The sequence below is a fragment of the Danio rerio genome, chromosome 25 (genome assembly GCF_052040795.2).
Source record: "Danio rerio strain M-AB ecotype USA chromosome 25, GRCz13ab, whole genome shotgun sequence".
NCBI classification, from domain to species: domain Eukaryota; kingdom Metazoa; phylum Chordata; class Actinopteri; order Cypriniformes; family Danionidae; genus Danio; species Danio rerio.
This window is the reverse complement of record NC_141045.1, coordinates 19,619,032-19,637,500: the sequence shown is the minus strand read 5'-3', so window position 1 is coordinate 19,637,500 and position 18,469 is coordinate 19,619,032. Positions and strand designations below refer to the sequence as shown.

The 18,469-nt window shown below is 36.7% G+C and overlaps 1 protein-coding gene and 1 long non-coding RNA gene across 3 annotated transcripts in view; one reads left to right on the top strand and one right to left on the bottom strand.

Moving 5' to 3' along the window:
* The window catches only part of poc1b (POC1 centriolar protein B), a 69,397-nt gene that overhangs the window by 34,204 nt on the left and 16,724 nt on the right, over positions 1-18,469 (top strand).
* On the bottom strand, positions 6,566-8,209 carry LOC147837671 (uncharacterized). The gene is made up of 2 exons (XR_015526439.1): positions 7,748-8,209; positions 6,566-7,544 (listed from the first exon to the last, which is right to left on the bottom strand). It is a non-coding gene; the product is annotated as an uncharacterized LOC147837671 (long non-coding RNA).

Genomic DNA, 18,469 nt, shown 5'->3' with positions numbered 1-18,469 from the left:
ATCATTAGATGTTTTCTGCTAGAGATACTGTTGTCCAAAAAAATTTAAAGGATTAAAAAAAACTTACAAATACCATAGGATTGGTATAGCTGAACATTTTGGCAGTTTTAAAACCTTGACTTTTCCAGTCCCTGGTATACCTTAAAAATGGTTATCATCCCATGTCTAGTTTGTGTCTAACAACAGATACTAATGGTCTGTTTCCACTGAGTTGTACGGTACTGTTCGGTACGCTTTTATCGTTGTCTCCACTGTCAAAAAGCATACCAAACCATACCGTACCACTTTTTTGGCTCCCTTTTGATGAAAGGGTACCAAACACGAAAAAAGGTACAAAAAGGTAGAACTACACGCAACTGAACGCTGATTGGTTACAGAGATGCATCACGATCTCGTGGAGCTAGCTAGGATGAAAACAAAGGAACCGCCATGTTTTTAAAGTACACAGTTAAGACATAACATAGAAATACTATATGCATATAATAACGAGCCATGGATGACCCAAGCTCAAACGAACCTTGTCATTGTCTTGATGAACAGACTCAAAGCCAAGAAGAACAAAAGCTGCCGTGTCCTGTTGTTGTTTTACAAGGCTAAAAGTGTGAGTGGTTTTCGCTTTCTCCAGGGAGTTCGTGATCGCGTTTATATTTGATATAACAAACTTTTTTCTCCATCATCTGATCCATTCAGAAAGAAAAGGACAAATGCAGAAAAAAAGGAGAAAACCCGACAAAACACAGGAGCAAATTGTTTCAGCAACCTGAATCATGAACAAATTGCCATGTTTATCATCACCTTTAGGACTATTATGAACTCGGAATGACAAAATTACCCTTTAACAGAGGCTACATGTGCTGGTGAAGATTACAGACACATACGAGAGGTTTGCACTGACTGTGGGCTGTGTGCGTGTTGTTTTTGAACTCAAATAAGGACTAAATGTATACTATGTGTAGTTCTTCTGTAGTTGGTAACATATCGCAGACTGTAAGGGTCTGTATGAGTTCATATATGTTCATTTATTTATTTATTTTATATGATTGCAGATGTTGCAGTAAGCTATTTCGCACTGCCATTGATGTGCAGCTATAATCAAATCCTGTTCACAGAAAAGTTATTAATAAACATTTATACACAAGTATTTTTTATGATTAAAGCACCCGTTTTGTGAGAAGTGCTTCTCATATATGTGAACGACCTGTACGGCTTTACTGTAGACATTTATTCGAGCGAGAATGAGATCGACTTAAACTTTTTGTCGTACATCACGCCCACAAAAAGGGTACCCTTGGTAGTGGAAACGCAAGCCTGATAAAGGTGATTCGTACCGACCCGAACCGTACCACTCAGTGGAAACAAGCCATAAGATACAAGTTTAATTTTAGTGGCCTTGGGTATTAAGAAATTATATTAAAAAAAAAAAACACCTGATATAAGACTCAAAACCTTACTGTTCACAGTTGTTTTTTGTGTGCAGAATCCTTTTGTTGTAGATTGAGTAAACAGTATTGCAGATCGCACTGAATTAATCTTTAGCTGTCTGAAAAAAAGAAATCTTTGTATTGAATAGCTCACTTGAGGAAAACAGTCCTAATTAAGAAAACGACCAGTGTTTTACTCTTTCAAAAAAATGTATAATGATTAAGTATTTTAACATAATTACCAGACTCCAATTTCTAATACCTTTTTATCTTCTTGACATCCTGACTCGTGACCGTTTTCTAGACCTCGAGTTAGCATATTCAGACACTACAGCGCTCTGAAATCTCATTATCTCTTCTTCGATAGCCATTGCATGATTGTATTTTTAGAAACCTGCGCCACTGCTGGAGGGGAAATTGGTTGCTTGCTTCACCTCTGCTTCCCCCACATCTCTCATGAACACTGCATTCATCCCACTCGCTCTGCCTCTGTCTCTTTGTGCTATTTACAGACTACCTCATGTGAGGGCAATGAGTTAGGAAACACACTTAACAAGCGCTTCACTGATGTTCCCTGATTTTGCATGGATCAATAAGATTAGCCAGAATCAAATTACAGGATGTGAATCTTTTAGAATTGACTGGCACGACACAAGTCATATGTCCTGCAATGTCCTCACTGTGTTTTGGACAGTTGACACTGTCCTCATTCTCTTAATTTTGCTCTACCAGATTTGTTGAGGTCAAATGCGAGACTCTCTTTGTGAAAAATAAGAAGATACAAACTGGCAAACAATAAACAATATTTAATCGTAAAATAAAAACAACTAAATAGTTTAGAGTTTAGTGGCAATGCCTCGTGGATGAACAACTCATAAATGTAATCAAAAGAGCATCATAAATGTCCCAGCAAATGGCATGGACCATTGTTGCCACTCTTTCTTTTATCCCTTTTGAGCTACTGTGTGGGACTCAAGTCTAATGTGGCACATGGGTAACGCTTATTACCACTCTTGCCACCAGAATCACTCCAATCCTATTGGTCTCTGCCCTGCCCTTGAGATTCGCTCAGCCATGTCACCTAGTGTAAAAGACAGATGAGGTGGTATAAAAGACAGAAGAGTTAGAGCTCCAACATGTAGCTCTGCAGAGCTTTCAGTCAATCCAGTACAATTCCTGGCACAAGGTCCTTGGTAAGCTCTGTTCCCCTCTCTCTGCTCCCTGTGTTTTTCCTGTCTATATGCTTTACTCTCCTGTCAAATTAAAGGTGTAAAAATATCATTTGAAAAAAAAAACGAGAGACAAGGAGTGGCAAAAGACAGAAAGGAAAAAAAAACATAATTTTCCTCCACCTGATACTCCACACTTGCTATGCCTCTTGGACACCAGTTGCTGGATTGATACAAAACCTTTGTTGGATGATGACTGCTCTTCCAATTACTGGTTCCCGACAAAGAGGCTTCCGTTCCTTTGCTCTTTCTGCAACTCCTTATGACAGTTGATGGAAACAAACCTTGGGCATCTGACAAACAGCAGTGACCCTTGTGTCACATTGTGGACAGCAGTCGTCCCTTCATGACACCAGTGATTGTATCTGGCAAGTTGCTCCAGTGTACCTGCATTAAGCAACCATGGCATAGCCCAGGGGTCTCAAACTCGCGGCCCGCGGGCCATTTGCGGCCCTCGGGGCAATATTTTGTGGCCCGCGCCGACCGCTGTACACTGACAGAATCAGCGGAGCGGGGAGAGAGAGCGCTTCCCGCTCCGCTGATTCTATCCGTACACAGCGGTCACTGGCATTCCCCGCCCGCCGTGTAAACAAAGGAGCGGGGATGCCGGTGACGTCACCACGCACCCCGCCCCTTTGTTAGACGCTGTGACGGGCGGGAAGAACCAAGGTAAGCTGTTCCCGCCCCTGCCTGCCACTTAGCTACAGCCTGCATCTTACAGGGCTCAAAATTGCGACCATTTTGGTCGCATATGCGCCCGAAAATTAATCTATGCGACCTCATAATATATTTGGGAGCATTAGTGCGGCTGCTGATAATGGTTGTAGTGCGACCTGTTTTGATTTTTTGTAAAAACGTGCTGAATCGCTCTTCCCTGCCGCTATATTGGTTCATATTAGCTGTCAATCACTCAAGGTATTCCGCTGTCAGATGACAGGGAAGGACCACGGGAAATGCAACGGCAGAAGAGTAAAAACTTAAAGCACACAGGTTTGCAAACCCCACCTAAAATTGAGGTGCAGATGAGAGCGATCATGACACGTCACGTGGTGAATAATGATCCACCAGCTGAGATCAATCGAGTACGCGCTTCATGGAGAAGGTGCCCGAATCTCCATGCGTTGCATTCACTGCGTGTTCAGCGCAAATGTCCACTAAAAGTCAAATCTAATACTGTGCATATCATCGCCAAAGAAGCTCGCCTTTACCAAGTTTACACTGAAACTGCGTCTCATAACAAACAGCGGTATTCCGCCGGTGGTCACCGCAAGAATCCTGCTCTGCCTGCTCATAAATTGGGTCGGCTGACTCGCCAGCTTTTCCACTAACACAGAAAAATGAAGATCATCTCAGACTGAACCTTTAAATTGACACAAACTGAAACCAAATCTTTTAAAGAGTGATAGAAGTGAGACTTTACTTTCTTTCTTTTGTCTATTCTTTTTTGAGGTGTATATTATTTTTATTTTTTATTTATTTACTGATGACTGCTTTGCAGCTTTCATCATTGAATTGAATGATTTATTATAATCTTTTGTTTGTTTTGTAGCAGAAATATTATTTATTAAATTGACATGCATATAAAAACAGCAGTACAAAATAAATATTTCTTACTGCAATGCTTCATTTTTGTTTGATGCAAACTATACAATTATTTTTCATAAAGTAACAGACTTTTTATAGCAGATAACCTACATTCATGCACATTCAAGGCAGTATCATAATGAGAAATGTAATTCATTTTTACTATTATTGTCATTTTCATCATCATTAATATTCTATAATTATTAGACATTCATTTTGGAATTATTGCACACAAATATCAATGTCTTCGCAGCATTAGTTAGATAGTTGTTTCTGGTTTTTGTCAGTCCTATTGATGTTGTTTTAAAATACAATAAATCCCTTAAAAAGCAATTTGCAGCGGTGCTCCATCATTTTTGGTGGGTGCTCGTAAATTTATTTTGGTGCTCCTAAATATTTAAAGTTGGGAGCACCGGTGCTACCAAGTAAAAAAGTTAATTTCGAGCCCTGTCTTATATATATTATAGGTAGATACAGACTGATGTGACTGGAGTGGGGTGGGGGTGTTTTATTTATACATATATACGCCTTTTTTTTAGGTGAGGGAATGGAAGTTTTGAGTGAGTTCCCCCACTTTTTTCCCTAGGACTTGGCCTTATTGGGAGCACATATTTGTGTGAGAAAGTATTCTCCACCTTGAACTTCAATAAGTCAAAGTACAGGTCTAGACTTAATGATGATCATCTTCAAGCCATACTGAGGGTCTCAACTGCTTCCGCTCTAAAGCCAAATGTGGTTCAGATTTGTGAGAAGAAGCGCCGTCAAGTCTCTGGCAGTAAGAAGTAGGCAAAAGATACCATGTTCAGAAGAACTGTTCATAATCTTCACTCAATGTTCTATTAATGTTCAGGACACTTCATGTTCAGAAGAAATAATTAAAACTGTTAATGATGACATTTGATTACTTTTTTTTGTGAAATCCCTTATGCGGCCCAGCCTCACCCAGACTTTGCCTCCTGCGGCCCCCAGGTAAATTGAGTTTGAGACCCCTGGCATAGCCCATCCTATCTGGCACTTCCTCTGTAGGACTTGGGACCAGTGTGGTATACACAGGTGATTATTGCTCACTCCACTTCCATACCACTCAACCATGTCCCATTTGTCAATTTTGCGAATCAAAATGAATACTATCGCATACTAACACATAATTGAGGGCTTACATCAGTGGTCACCAAACTTGTTCCTGGAGGGCCGGTGTCCTGGAGATTTTAGCTCCAACCCTAATCAAACACACCTGAACAAGCTAATCAAGGTCTTACTAGGTATACTTAAACCATCCAGACAGGTGTGTTGAAGCAATTTGGAGCTAAATCCTGCAGTGACACTGGCCCTCCAGGACCGAGATTGATGACCCCTGGCTTACATCATGCATAGAAATTGTATGAAGCACAGACACGGGTAATAATTAGGACTGAAATCTGGCTAGACAAACTAAATGCTTCCAAATTATCACCCTTCATGCGGTCTAGGGAAGGGAGGGATGACAAACTAGTCATCCAATGGAAAGTGGATGAGTTTTGAGATGTTAACTTTGTTGAGGTGGTTTTCACTTGCAAATGAACTCCGTTGAGGAGACAAAGATTTGGGGGCTGATTTGTGGATTGTAGCCCAAATCATCTCTGTGTTCTCATATTGCTTAATATTTCCCATTCATTTCTTGTGGACTTAAGTTAACACCAATCTAATAGCCTAGGTAGCTGAGTCCTGCCAAGTGTATATTTGTGTTTGTATTAGATCTCCACCATATAGAGTGAAAAAACAGGTGTGTTCTGGAGTAATGGGGTTAAAAAGGGGTCAGTAGGCCAAGTGATGATCACAAGTAGGTGAAGTCATTATGAGGGTCACACAGCAGGAGCCTTTGTTGAATCAGATACCACAGGAAGAACTGCTTTAAATTTGAAATTACTGTATTGTTAATCGCACTTTGGGTTGGGGAAATGCTCAATTGCACAAATTGTTCTGTTGTGGACAATGTCGTAATTCTAAGATAAAAGTTGTTCACGCCCACTCAGGACTATGGGATCTGTGCTGCCTGATTACTTTAAGTAAACAGACACTCTGACTTTAACTTGCAGTAAGAGGGATCTGTTTGACCTCTGTCTGACCTTTGAGGAGGTGATGGAAGAATGGGGTAGGTGATTCTCTCATGTTTACTTATCCAAGTGTGTCTACATTTTTTCCAAGCCATCGCTGGAAAACATCCGCCTCTTCTCTTGCCGGTACGCTTTCCCATCATTCCCTTGACCCACGCTGACCCCCTCGAGGCAGAAATGGGGTCAGGTGTCAGTCCCAAAGCTCAAGTTCCAATGCATTCTGGACATGCCTTAGCATTTTTATTTTTATTTTTTTTTTTTATGATCTTCCAGTGTTTTTTTGTTTTTCCCCACTTCTAACAATTATCCATCACTGTAGCATATGGAAGCAATCAGAAGGAGATGCCAATCTTTTTTTGGTATAGGCTAAATTTAGCCACTCATTTCACACCTTTGAAATAGGTGTATGTGATATCTTAGAGATGTCCAAAACTCTGTTCCGGGTTTTGCTGATACTCTCTGTTCCTGTCTACTGTTGGGGAAAGTTATGCTGTAGTCTGAGCTTAAGTGTCATGTTTAACATCTTTTCTGGGAATGGAAAACTGGGATTCCATGCTATTTTCAGATGACTGTGTTTGTTCCTCAATGTTCTACATTCTAAATATGTGTACACGTTTTCATACTATTATGACCAATATCAGAAAGTTAAATATTAGAGCAATTCCATGCTAGTGTTAACCCTGCCATATAGAAATTAGGTTTCAACCAAAATAATAACGAAACACTGTCTATGTTGTTTTTGCAAGCTTGTATTTTACAGTACTGTAAAAATACTTTAAATGTTTCTGTCAGTGCTTTGAACAATTATATTTGATTTACCAAAGTCAAATAAGTGCCATTTCACATCTGTCACATCCATAATGGAGAGATGTCACATCCATAACGTAGAGGCGTCACATCCACAATGAAGCTTTTTCCTCAAAAAGGCAAAAAATGTCAAAATAAAACCAGGGATTTATGTTCAACTCTTTCTTTTTTATAAGCAATGTTTCTTTTGGGTTGTGCAGTTTTATTTACATAATTTCTTCAAAGTATGTTGTAGACTGTAAATTTGCATACTTTTTTTTTTGTCACATACATAACGCATGTTTATTTTCTTCATTTTCTTCAAATGATATTTTTCTGATCCCATAACTCTTGGTATGTGCTGTTGGAAAATATAAACAGATGTTTCAATATAATGTTAACATATACAATTGAAGTCAGAATTATTAGCCCTCTGTTATGTTTAATAAATTAAACATTAAATAAATAGGTTTATATCTATATAACTTCTATAAAATTATTAGTATAGAACTACTAATAACTACTCATTTGTTAGTTTATTTATAATGTCTTAACTTTTATTAAATATAGCTGATATTATTAATATTAATTATGGAAATGGTTTTAAATGTACAGTTGAAGTCAGAATTATTACCCCCCCTTATTTATTTATTTTCCTCAATTTGTGTTTAACGGAGAGAAGATTTTTTTCCACAAGTTTCTAATCAGAACAGGTTTAATAACTCATTTTTAATAACTGATTTATTTTATCTTTGCCATGATGACTAAATAATATTCAACTAGATAATATTCAAGACACTTCTATACAGCTTAAAGTAAAATTTAAAGGCTTAACTAGGTTAATTAGGTTACCTAGGCAGGTTAGGGTAATTAAACAAGTTATTGTATAACAAAGGTTTGTTCTGTAGATATCGAAAAAAATTAGCCTAAAGGGGTTAAAATTTTGTCCATTAAATGGTGTTTAAAATTTTTTTTAAATACCTTTATTCTAGTCAAAATAAAACATAATACTTTCTCCAGAAGAAAAAAAAAACATTATCAGACATACTGTGAAAATATCCTTGCTCTGTTGAACATAATTAGGAAAATATATTACAAAAAAAAAAAAAATCAAAGAGGGGCTAACAATTCTGACTTCAACTGTACTTTCACTGTGAATTTATGTGTTAAGTTTTTACAGAAAGTGTCACATTCATAATGCTGGTATTGCTCAGTAGTATTATTGTATTGTATTGTATAAGTATTATTAGTGGTGGTGTATAAATTATTTAATTTATAATAACAATAATAATATATTATATTCTAAATCATAAAAAAAATATTTTATTTGAATAAGTTTAATGAAAGTCATGTTTGTAGAAATGCAAAAGTGGCCCTATAAAAGTAGTGTATTGTGCACATCTAATTAATAATAAAAAAGATGCAGCATGCTCTTTATATTAGTTGTATAATTCTGAACATCATTTTGCTGTTGAGAATATACACATTTGACATCTAGCAGTTGTTATTAAGATTACTTTGCCATTATTTTGGCTTTATTCATATAAACAAATGTAATTTCCATCATGTTTTTCAGGTTAATTTAAAACATGGACAATAGCACTTTAGCTCTTAATATAACGCTATTGGAATGCACAGGCCTTTTGGGACCAAAAGTTTTAACACTTCTTTAAAGCTCTAGGGTTTATATTAATCATAGGATCGTGGGAACTAACAAAGAAAGAGACTAATACAGGCGTAATTTTTCTGCATTTGACCTAATCGGCTTGCTCTTGAATGAAAAGATTTCACTGTTGGTTTTTGCGTGAGCAAGACCGTGCATCAGCTTACAGTCAGACAGATAGCCTCTTAAAGTCTGAGCTAAAATGAGATGGCATAAGACAGGTTTGCTGGATGTTAAAGATCTTGATAAACTCATTCCAGTGTTATATTCTTTTTTCTTTTGGGGTAGAAAACTTTAAATGGTGTGTTACACTGTTAACATCCTGATGCCACTGAGACAGATGATGGTGACATTTACGCAAATATATAATTTTTATCAATACCAAATGAACACACAACAAACATGACAGTGGTAAGAAAACGAGTTATGAAAGTAACATTTCAGTATGAATATGTTTACTCCAACTGTCCTGTTTGGTGCTTCAGTCATGTCACATCATGTGTTTTGTGTATTTTCCTTTAAAGCCTAAATTGCTTTAAAGTTTGCTCTTATAGGCTGTTTCAGACTGTTCAATTGAACTCTGAAAGTTATTTTACAGCAACGTAAACATTTCTGGAAAGCATCAATCATTGGTAGTTTAGATGTTTATCATTTAGAGCCAAATTTTATAGGACATTCCTTTTTTGTTTGTTTTTTATTCCTAAATTGAACTCCTGTGTTGTATTACATAACCACCTTCCATCAACTCTAGTTCGAAAGTGTAGCAAAGTTTTGGATCGCTCTGCCATTAAAGCCTGCCATTAGAACAAACTCTATAAGGTTCTGTTATGTAATCGGCAAGAACCAATGGGAGTTCTTATATTCTTATATGATAGTCCTTTCCAGAGTAAAGTGTTGTAAATTGCTGTAAATAACTTCAGGGGTTTTTCTTTTTCTAAACAGCCTGCCAAAAAAAGAAGAAAAAAAAAAGAAAATTGAGGAATTTTTTTTTTTTTTAAAAGTAAATATTCCAGAACCTACATTTTGAAGTTGGTTGTTTTCAACTTCTGAAATAAAATTTTTAAAAAGTTCTGAGTAATCAACAATAAAAAGATTTAATTTATGATATTACCAGCTGGAGCAAAGTTTTCAAGACAATTCTAGAAAAGAATATTTGGAGTTCTAAGCAGCTTACAAAAGCAAACATTTCTAGAAGGTTAATTTTAATTCCTAGAAATCTGTAACTACTAGTATGGCCATAGCTGTAATGCTGATTTGTTTTTTTTTATATTCAAAGCTCTTTTTTAAAATAAACTTTGTTGTCTGTCGTTGTATTTTATGAATTAATATCTCTAGTAATACAATCTTTTGTTGTATTAGAGCATACTCACACTACATACAGTTGACTTGAACCCAACCAATCCTTACTTGTTCCCTCTCCCCTCTCTCCCAATGGCCTGCACTCACACTGCATTTAACCTTCCGAGCTGGAGTACGCTTGCGTCATCAATGATGTATTTATATCATTTTAGTCATTTGGGATGCAGTGACATGCAGTCAAGTATTTTGCCAAACAGATCTACCACTTTTGACTCCAAAAAAAAGGCTTCTTGTAGGAGGTTTGCTGACGGTGCAGCTGATATACAGCGAGGGGTTTCCATCTTTCCTAAACTATGACAGTTTATTGAAAAGTAATAAAACCCAACTGAAATAGTCCCTTAAAAGTGAAAGTCATGTTTTCAGTTTCTTTGCTTAGCACTCACACTACAAGTGTACCACGCTTTGGCACACCTCCAACTAGAGGTCTGCATTCCCGCGGCTGTCCCGCGGGCGCCGCAGGACCCGACCAGATTTCTGCGGCGCGGGAATAAATGTCCGAATAAATCGCGGGAGCGGTCGGTAACGGGTTTAATTTGGGACTGGAGCGGGCTGTCTAGCAATATCGCGGATATTGCTATGCGAATGAGAGAGAGAAAGAGAGAGCGAGCGAGCGAGCGAGCTTTGCCTGTGTGTGTGCTTGTGTGTGTGTGTGTGTGTGTGTGTATGTTAGTGCGCGCTCGCGAATGAGAGAGAGAGAGAGAGAGAGCTTTCCCAGAAAGCAAAATACACTCAGATGCTTGTGGACTCACTTCCCGAATCGGCCCGAGAGTAATGTGCGCTGCGGCCCGGAGCTGGCACGATTCAGTATTTATATACCTTTATAAAAAACCTTTTGGTATTACATTGGTACTTGATACATGGTATTACAAGCCTTTGAGTTGATATAACAGCAAACGCCTGTGTGTCTGCTTGGTGCTTGTGTGTGTGTTAGTGCGCGCGCTGGGGGATTTTCGGTTTTGTTCTCCCCCGCTCTTTAGCGGGATCGGGCGCGGCGGGCAGAAAACGGGGCGGGGCGGGCAGCGGGACAATAAATTCTTAATATAAGCGGGAGCGGTCGGGTTCGGGCTAAAACCTGGCTGGTGCAGGCGGGAGCAGGATTCAAAATTTAGTCCTGCGCAGATCTCTACCTCCAACCAGGCCAGGGCATTTGACTTTTACACGAAAAACGACATATAGCAGCATACAATAAGTAGAAGATTGCACTTATAGTTCTACATGTTGAATTTGAGTTGCAGATGCCATACCTATTTAGAGAAACAGGAAGCTGGTCTCTGTAATCTGCCGCCTCTGGCAGCGGCTCAAAAGAGAGGAAGCACAGGGGAGCCTTGATACTCTGTTTTATGGGGTTGACCTGCGGATGTGCTGCGCTCAAGAGCCTGTGGCCTTTTCACATGGTGACACTATTCTGAGCCTCCACGGCACTGATATCATCTCCTCCAAACTTGCTCATGTTGCTGCACAGGGAAAAGTGGAGAAGGGCTTTTTTATGAATCAATGTAACTATAATATTGGACAATTTACTGTGCATGCTTATTTCCACCCTTTTTACATTTAGATTTCTCTTTAGGTCATCTAATGGCCAATTAAAGAAATGCACAGTATAACATATATTTGAAAACACTAGAAATGTAATGTCCCTAATGTTAAATTTAGCCTTTAACCAGCTAAGAAAATGGTAAAATAACAATATAGAATTAATATGGTTGTGATTAGTAATTTTAAATATTTTCATTTGGAAAACTTTTAATTTTAAGCAGCTTCATAATAGCCTTCAATTATTATTCAATATAGTACCTTGCAATTATTATTATTATTATTATTATGGGGCGTCACGGTGGCACAGTGGTTAGTAGATCACCTCACAGCAAGTAGGTCGCTGGTTTGAGCCCCGGCTGGGTCAGTTGGCATTTCTGTGTGGAGTTTGCATGTTCTCCCTATGTTGGCGTTGGTTTCCCCCACTGTCCAAAGTCATGCAGTGCAGGTAAATTGAAGCTAAATTGATCATTAGTGTATGTGTGTGAAAGAGTGTATGGGTGTTTTCTAGTAATGGATTGCGGCTGAAAAGGCATCCGCTTTGTAAAACATAATCTGGACAAGTTGGCGGTTCATTTCACTGTGGTGACCCTTGATTAATAAAGGGACTGAGCCAAAAAGAAAATTAATGAATTATTATTACGTATTCTAATTTAAATGATTGACTAAATTGTTTAATATTATTTTTAAATATGTATAATATTAGTAATCATAGTCATTCAAAACTGAATAATTCAATACAGGGTTTCTGTGGGGTCCTAAAAAGTCTTAAAAAGTCTCAAATTTAAAAATTGAAATTTTAGGCCTTAAAAAGTCTTAAATTCACTGTTTTAGGTCTTAAATATGTTTCTCTGGTCTTATTTTGTCCCGATGTCCATGTAACACTACATCTAATGCTCATTAAAATTCTTTTTTGTTGTTGTTGCTTGATTTTCTTGGTGTTGTAGTTCTTTATTTACCTCGTCTAGATGTATTTTGCGGTATTACAACTACAAATGAGACCAACATGCAATAGCCAGTCAGCTTTCTGTTATAGAACTCAGTGTGCGCGGCGAATGTGACGTCACCAGTGCACAAATTTTTTCGAGACTCAAGCGAACAGTTCTCGCAGCACCGCACTTTTTGAGGATTTGAGTTGACCAGGTACGACTGTACAGACATCTTCATAATCCATCCATTTGGGATCATAGGGATAACCAGATGACCAATGATTTTTGGCTAGAAAAGGCAACAGAAGTGGGAAAGGAGGAAAGTTTTTGTAAAAGTTTAGAAAAACCTGAGAGATAAATTCGGTAACCAAAAACATTGGACAATGCCATGCAAAAGTGGTTTTAACCCAGGTGGTTTTAATATTACAGAATATGTTTTTCCACCATTCATAGATTTTACATTGATGTATATTGCAATTTTAAATTTAAAACAATTTAAAAGCTACAAACTAAAATGAAGTCACAAATTAAAAGGAATATATGGACCTATCGGTTTACAATATACTGATGCCCAGCTTTTCTAGCCAGACCGTGATGTGTGAATTGTGGAGTGGGCTAAATAAAAAAAAATATTAAAAAAACGTAATTTTTAGTAAGTACTTTTTTTTTTTTTTTGCTTTTATTCTTGCCATAATAAAAAAATATATAATTGTTGAGCAAACCATGTCCTGTTGTCATTAATGTTGAACTTTAATAGGTAGAACTGGCCCAGATATGAACAATTTAGTTTTTTCGCAGGTTGTAGGTTGCTAGGCGACCATCAACCGTTTTCTCAGAGGATGACAAGCTGACAAAACATTGCTGTCACTCTGTTACAAGTTTTATTTATGAAGAAATTTACAAAGCACTGCAGTTTTTGTGTGTTCTTAGTTTGTCTGGGATAATTAGTCTTACCGAAATGTAAATATTCCCTACAAGCTGAAGCGGATCTGTCAATTCTTGTCACGTGACTCGCAGTGCGCTCGTGGGTTTCAGTGGCACCAGCACGTCACGCCACCTGTGCGTGCAAGCCACGTACCTCCATTGAAAACAACAAACTTGGGCAAACTCTAGAAATACGCGATATGCGAATGCCCCTAAAAGGCCGCCGTCATTTGCGTCCTCCATCAGTTGATCTTCTTGCACAGACATGCTGGATTCACCTGATTTTTTGACAACTGGGTTGCGGATCCTTTCCTCAGCAGTTTGCTGGTGCTTCACTGATCCTTTCCCCCTTAGCAAAGAAACTTTCCAAACGTGTCTGTTACTTGCTCATTTTGCTGCTAGTGGGTAAAATTTGGGCACTCAAGTGACCGAGATGTAAGCGAGAGAATATGATCATTTTTTTAAATAAAAGACTTTTCAAAATAAAAGATTGCGCCGACTCAGATAATGAATAAAATGGAAATAATTATTGATTCCTTGTGCAGCCTGGTACCAATTGATCCAAGGACCGGTGGTTGAGGACCACTGAGCTAGGGTATAAAATGAACTAAGGCAACATGATCATTCTCCTAATTGCTAAGAATTTTTTAAATATGACACAACCCCCCCACAGAGCTCGCTGAGGCTCCCTTGTCGGCCGGAACCCCCCCTGTGAGGAACCGTTGATATAAATAAAATAACGTAGTTCCAGAAACTTCCTTCTTCTGTTTATCTCTCTGACTTTATGGTGGGTTTCTTTTGACAGCCCCCTGTCGTTTTAAAGAATATCACAGCGGCGAATGTGTCAAGTAAAAGCTTCATCCGTTTCGTGAGGTGCGCGTGCAGGCAGCGGAACTGCACGATGTGGCGCCAGGCGAAAGAATAAATCAGCCTTAAGATGTTTGTTTTTTCCTGTTGCACAATGGTCAATCTAACTTGTCTTTTGTACTGTTCAATTTGAATACAATTATTTTGCCTCTAATTTTGTGATTTCGCATTATCTCCTTATGCGTATGCTTGTTTGTGATATTGTGATATAGGTCTTAAATTTAATACCTAATGGTCTTAAAAAGTCTTAAATTTTACATTATGATATCTGCAGAAACCCTGCAATAATTCTACACGATTATTGATATGCTTAATGTTAATATTGTTTTGTTTTGTTTATTTGATGCTTTGTTTGATATTATTGTAATCACATACTAGTTACTTCATTATTAATAATGACTTATTATTAATTAATTATAATGATATTAATTAATAATTATATTATTAATCAATATTTTTTTCTCACTGTATTCATAGTTAATTGAGTTTTTTTTTTTTTAATTATGGAGTAGTTTGATAAATTAATAGGTAATTGATATTTAAATATGGTTGCATCCGTAATAAAAAATATGTTTTTCAAACTCTGTAACTTGGCTAAAATGGGCTATTTTAAAAAGCAGTGACAACCTTTCGAATCTCCCTTTTGGAACTCCTGGTGTGTAATAGGAACAGGTTGAACCTTCCACACACTAGTCGCCATGCAGGGCCCGTCTCTCCTGGGCTGATTTGACGTGAAGGCTCTGTCTGTCCAGTTTAGGGAGTAATGGTGGAGTTGAGAGGCGGCATGCTGAGACTGAGGCTCCCTGACGGAGCTCTGTGAAGGGCAGAGGCTCAGCTGGAGCCCAAAACACCTGCTGCTGGAGCTGTCAATCAAACAGCTGAACTTTCACTCTGCACTGTACTGCCTTCTGCAAGATTAAAACTCACCACTGAGAAAAAAAAAGAAAACACTACCTGTCAGAAATCTGGGTTTTCGAAATAGACTATTCTGCGTTCATTTGGGCATAAATACACAAAGTGCACTGTAAAAAGTGGACTCAACTTAAATTGAGTCAAGTGCCGTACTTGGGTTAAAAGTTGAGTCAACTCAACAAAAAAGCTGTGCAGCAAGTTGTCGATTTATTTTTATTATTTGTTTTTGTAAAATATTATTCAAAAAGCAAGTTTTATTATTAAATGTAGTTTAATATGTATTTTATTCAAAGCTGTATTTTCAGCATCATTATTTCAATCTTCAGTGTCACTTCATACTTTAGAAATCATTATAATATATTGAATATATTATATATATTGCTTTAGTTATAAATAGTTATTATCAGTACTTAATTAATAATAATAGTAATTCTTATTATTATCAGTGTTAAAAATGTTTATTATCCTGCATGATACTTTTTATTTTTTTAGGAGTTTTTGATTAAACAAAAGGCAAAATAACAGCATTTATTCTAAATAAAAAGATGTAGATCTAAATCTAAATATATCTTATAGAAGTATAAATATCACTTATAAATTTAAATTATGTAAATGTCAATTTTGAATGTTTTTCATTCTCGAATAAGTTTATGTATCCTTGATGGATAAACATAAAAGTATTTTAATAGAAATGTTTTGCAGCTTAAATATGAAGTATAGCAGTATATCTGTATTCAGCACCGATAATAATATTAATAGACTTCTGAAACTAACGTAATTATGCTGATAAGTAAGCTATACTTTTAAACTACAATAAATTAAATAAGAAAGCAGTTATTTTAAGTTTTTTCACATTTTTACTATAATTTTAAGCAGAATAGACCTATGTTTTTAAAACATTTAATAATTGATTTCAAACCTTTGACGGGTAATGTACATATATGAAGTTTTTTATTTTTTTATTTTATTTAAAAAAAAAATTTTAATAAGACTTGATTCACTGATCCAGCAGTTGGTATTTATTAATGGCTCATACACGAGCTTTAATGGTTCAGCCAGCTCCACTTTTACATTTTACATTTCACATTTGTTTTATGTATTAAGCTTTTTCTAATGCGGAAATGGTTTACTAGCATGCCAGTCGAGTGCGTCATTTGACATGTGTTTGCAGAGAGGGGTAAATATTATAAAAAGTGGATAATTCTTTGAAAGCGGATTTAAAATAGGTTAATGATACAGAAAGACGCACTCCAGACTCCTGTGAGGGATACAGTATTAGACTGCCGGTATTAGACTCAGCGGGGAGCTGAAAAACAAGCTGGAGAGAAAGTGCAAGATTGTTTTTTTCCAAGTCTTTTTGAGCTAATATAAAAGCAATCTTCTTTGTTTATTATTGTATCTTATTACTTATGTATATAAGCTTATATATTACATTTTATTATATGTGTAATGTTTGTATAATGCATAATTCATTATTTAGTAATCCTTCTATCCGTATCTATGTTCAGTAAATCATTAATTGGAGATTAACTCCTACCAGATCATTTTGATCAGATCATAGACCAGATCATTTAGAATCTTTAAATGGCAACTCTCTATGACTATCACTTGAATCAGTAAGTCGTTGGCTGGAGATTTGTTCTAACTGAATCATTTTGATCAGTGAATCCTTAAGTGGAGACTCCTTTAACTGCATCCAGATTTGCATACTTATACTACGCCATAAATGTACTTTTTGTGAATGAAAAAGTGTACTTTTGTGTACTTTTTTTTCTCTTTCTTGCAAAGAAATCACCTCAGGTTTTTGGATAATTATGCATTCAGAAGTTTATCTCCAAACATATATTTAGTTAAGTTCACGTTGTTGCAGGTGTAACACGGAAAACAATTTAAAAATTTTCCAGTTGGCTAGATATTAATTAATAGTCATTCAAACAACTTTACTGACACCTTTGACGGCTGGTCTCGCTTGTCTGCCATTTTTGTAGTTTATTTACACTTTTTACTTGTGTTTGTAGTTCTAATCAAGTTCAGATCCAATGTGCAATGCATTGTAGGCAATATTAGTGGTTAGAGTATGGACTGTTCTACCCTTTACATTTTTACCAAAGAGAGTAAACACTCCGGGAACCTTTGGCATACTCTTTTCAGCACACTATGGTTTGGGACATATGAATTCTATTTTCAAATTCTATTTAGGACGGATAGTATGCAAACTGGGATACAGCATCTCTCTCTAACTGTATCACTTGAAATCTGTAAATTGTTTGCCTGTTATTCGGATCTTTTGGATTAATTAATCATTAAGTGGAGATTCACTCTGACTGGATCATATGAATCAGTTACTGGACATTCACTCAGACTGATCAGTTTATATCATTCAGTCTTTAACTACAAATTTGACTGGATCATTTGAACTGAATTAATAGGTTAACTAAAAAGTATGCATTCGTTCATTAGTCTGACAAAACACATCGAAATGGCAGGTTTTAATTGGTATCAACGTGTTGACTCATTTCAGCACTGCCACTGAGTCATAATTGGAAGTCGTGCCTCACTAATCACGATGTTCTGTCACAGCTAATATGGCTTTGAATCAGTCTGGAGTCCTGGTGGCTTTAGAGCTGGTCATTTCTGACAATGTCCCACTCTTAAATGGAAAATCCACAGTCTTTTTACTCTGTCTAAGCCGCAGCTGTGCACAGCCGACGTTGAGCAAGAGAGTTCCAAATTAAAGCAGAAGTGGGTGATGGAAAGAGAGAGATGGAGGAAGAAAGAAATAAGAAGGAGTTGAGATCGGAAACAGAAGTGCTGACTGCAAAATGTTGGCAGATTTTTAGTTCAAAACACAAGTTATGAAAACTGTCTCTAAAGTTTTTATTGTTCCCATTTAATGTGATAAAAAATTGGTACAGTGGATTTGCTACATTTTTTGAAGGTAAGTGGTTGCAAACAATTTAAATGGGCTAGGGCTGAGTGATATGGCCTTTTTTTTAAAAAATCCCTGATTTTTTTTTTATTATTTTGTTTTTCTACAAATAATCGATTTACGATTTAAATAGTTTTTTTTTCTCCCACACAAAAAATGTCTGGAGTTGAAGCCAAAAAAAAAAAATTGCCATTTTAAAGATCAAATTTCAAAAGCTCTATTTATAATTGCATACAAGAC